Raw genomic sequence first — 3,824 nt, forward strand, 5'->3', positions numbered from 1 at the left:
TCCTGAAATCACCCCAATAGGCAGCTGCTGTCAGTCAGAATAGTTTATAGCTAGAAATAATATTAATAGCATAAAATGATTTTCCTGAACATTAGAATCTACATTTGCATTAATGCAAAATACATATGTAGAAACGCTATTACTTCAACCGCAAATTAGTTTATAAGAGTGATGCAGAATGTTAAATAACTTTACAGAAGAAAAGCATATACTTTTCCTATTCTCTGCAGGAGTATTTTACATCTGTAGTCAGGTTACTGTTGGTGAGATGTCTCAGCTTCCTGGTGATTTATAAAAGCAGAAAAAAAAAAAAAAAAAACAACTGTGAGATTATTTGGTATTGCATGCATGGTGTCTCAAGATACTTGCACATGCTGTTTGAGCCAATGTTCCTAAAATTCAGCCCTGTTAGGCTAGAATTTCTCTAGCCATAATTATTTAAGGGTAATAACTATAATTACTGCAGTGCTGCACAAAATTGGATAACTTTACTAAGTTATAAACGTGTACATCCACCAATTACGTAGGAAAATAACTTGTATAAAGTTATCAAAATATGTGTATTATACTGAAAATATACATTTAACTTAGGCAGCAACAATGTATTTATCATCTACTATTTTAGATTTTTGGAATAAAATCTGAAATGCCCCTTTAAAGGACATAGTCTCAAAAGGAAGACAGATGCATGCACAAGAAAACACAGTGATAAGGGTGGAGTAGAATTTGCTGCCTCTCTGCTCAGTCTCTGTTGACTCCTCATTCTCTCCTTAAAATTGGTGTTCTTTGGCATTCTTTTCTCCTCTTCTCACTACGCATTATCCCTGGGCAATTTCTTTCTCTATAATTGGCTTCAATTATCCGTTCTATTCTTGTAAGTCCTAGATATTTCTTTTCAGTCCAGATGGCTCTTTCAATTATCTCTCGAGTCTACTAAACACCACTACCTAGATACCCCATGCCCCAAGCCTCAAAAGCAACTTAGCAAGAACAGAATTTATCATCTTTATTTCCCTTCCTCCTCTATTTACCTATCTTAAATGTATATATGAAATCATATTGTCCTGTGGTTCTGGCCAGAAACCTAGGGGTTACCCAGATCCCTCCCATGTCTTTCTTTCACTATCTATTCTGTGTGCCCCTGTAGCCTGCTTCTTTGCTGTACCTTGCAGCCTTGCATCTGAATATATTGCTTTCCCATTGCCTCAAATCAGGCTTTCATTTGCCCACCTATTCGTTCATTTATTTGGCAAATGTTTCTGAAGAGGCTTTTCCATTTCAGGCTTTCATTATCTTGTTGCAATGTGTTTTGTGCCTTTAGTATCATTTCTATAAAACATAGAAACCTTCCTCAATTCTGCCAGAATAATGATTCTAAAATACAAATCTGGTCCTGTTTCTTCTCTACTGAAAGTCCTTCTTTGATTTTTCATGGTCATAAAATGTGGTGTTCACGTATTAAGGGAAAAGGGAAAGAAGGTGTCAGGAAACTATTAAAATATTAATAATCTTTTAGGGTCTAATTTTAAAGTAGAATTGGTATAAAATCAGACATAAATGTCAGATCTGCTACTCTTCTTCCATGCTACCAAAGTCCAAATAGCTTGGAATGGCCAGATAACAGCAAAAATCAGTTTCTTCCTTTGTTCCTTTCCTCCCATACTAATTAAGGAAAGATGAGGACATATATTCATATATCTGGTACACATATTTAAGTTGTTTCTAAAAATTACGAAGGGACAATGAGGAGTTTGAAAACAACGTATTTGGAATACCAAATCTCTCAGAACAAAAAGTAAACATGGCTGAATCAGCAGAATATTCCCACTATCGTACTCTTGTAAGATTCTGTCCACCACCTAAGTGATACCGCTCCTTTTATTTTGATGCAAGTGACTGAAATACTGTGGTAAGAGGAAAATGGAATTGACATAAAATAATGTTATACAGTAACACTTTCAAACTGTTTGTTAAAAACTCTCTTCATGTCAGATTTAGCCCTGCGACAACATGGCACAGGGAATATAATCTGTTCTATAATATATTCTAGGAAACCTAAAACCAAATACCGTCTGTCTCAATTATCCCAAGAGCTTAGAGGTCATAGGGGTATGGATTCTAGAGCATGTTGATCTAAAACCATTCTTAAAATATAACTTTAATATGCCACATAGATAAGTTTGGAGTTACTCCTGTTGAAGCCAGATAAGGCATTGGAGCCTTGCTTACCTATCTGCCTGTCCTTATCGCCACTGATCTCCTGAGGCCTCTCCAGCTGCAGTTTTCTTCTAGAAAATCCTAGGCCAACATCATCCTGATACCAAAGCCTGGCAGAGACACAACAAAAAAAACAGAATTTTAGACCAATATCCCTGATGAACATCGATGCAAAAATCCTCAATAAAATACTGGCAAACCGGATCCAGCAGCATATCAAAAAGCTTATCCACCATGATCAAGTGGGATTCATCCCTGGGATGCAAGGCTGGTTCAACATACACAAATCAATAAACGTAATCCAGCATATAAACAGAACCAAAGACAAAAACCACTTGATTATCTCAATAGATGCAGAAAAGGCTTTTGACAAAATTCAACAGTCCTTCATGCTAAAAATGCTCAATAAATTCGGGTATTGATGGAACGTACCTCAAAATAATAAGAGCTATTTATGACAAACCCACAGCCAATATTATACTGAATGGGCAAAAACTGGAAGCATTCCCTTTGAAAACTGGCACAAGACAGGGATGCCCTCTCTCACCGCTCCTATTCAACATAGTGTTGGAAGTTCTGGCTAGGGCAATCAGGCTAGAGAAAGAAATAAAGGGTATTCAGTTAGGAAAAGAAGAAGTCAAATTGTCCCTGTTTGCAGAGGACATGATTGTATATTTAGAAAACCCCATTGTCTCAGCTCAAAATCTCCTTAAGCTGATAAGCAAATTCAGCAAAGTCTCAGGATACAAAATCAATGTGCAAAAATCACAAGCATTCTTATACACAGGTAACAGACAGAGAGCCAAATCATGAATGAACTTCCATTCACAATTGCTTCAAAGAGAGTAAAATACCTAGGAACCCAACTTACAAGGGATGTAAAGGACCTCTTCAAGGAGAACTACAAACCACTGCTCAGTGAAATAAAAGAGAACACAAACAAATGGAAAAACATACCATGCTCATGGATAGGAAGAATCAATATCGTGAAAATGGCCATACTGCCCAAGGTAATTTATAGATTCAATGCCATCCCCCTCAAGCTACCAATGAGTTTCTTCACAGAATTGGAAAAAAACTGCTTTAAAGTTCATATGGAACCAAAAAAGAGCCCGCATTTCTGAGACAATCCTAAATCAAAAGAACAAAGCTGGAGGCATCACGCTACCTGACTTCAAACTATACTACAAGGCTACAGTAACCAAAACAGCATGGTACTGGTATCAAAACAGAGATATAGACCAATGGAACAGAACAGAGTCCTCAGAAATAATACCACACATCTACAGCCATCTGATCTTTGACAAACCTGAGAAAAACAAGAAATGGGGAAAGGATTCCCTATTTAATAAATGGTGCTGGGAAAATTGGCTAGCCATAAGTAGAAAGCTGAAACTGGATCCTTTCCTTACTCCTTATACGAAGATTAATTCAAGATGGATTAGAGACTTAAATGTTAGACCTAATACCATAAAAACCCAGAAGAAAACCTAGGTAATACCATTCAGGACATAGGCATGGGCAAGGACTTCATGTCTAAAACACCAAAAGCAATGGCAACAAAAGCCAAAATTGACAAATGGGATCTAATTAAACTAAAGAGCTTC

This window comes from Piliocolobus tephrosceles, chromosome 2, assembly GCF_002776525.5.
Source record: "Piliocolobus tephrosceles isolate RC106 chromosome 2, ASM277652v3, whole genome shotgun sequence".
Taxonomy (NCBI): Eukaryota; Metazoa; Chordata; class Mammalia; order Primates; family Cercopithecidae; genus Piliocolobus; species Piliocolobus tephrosceles.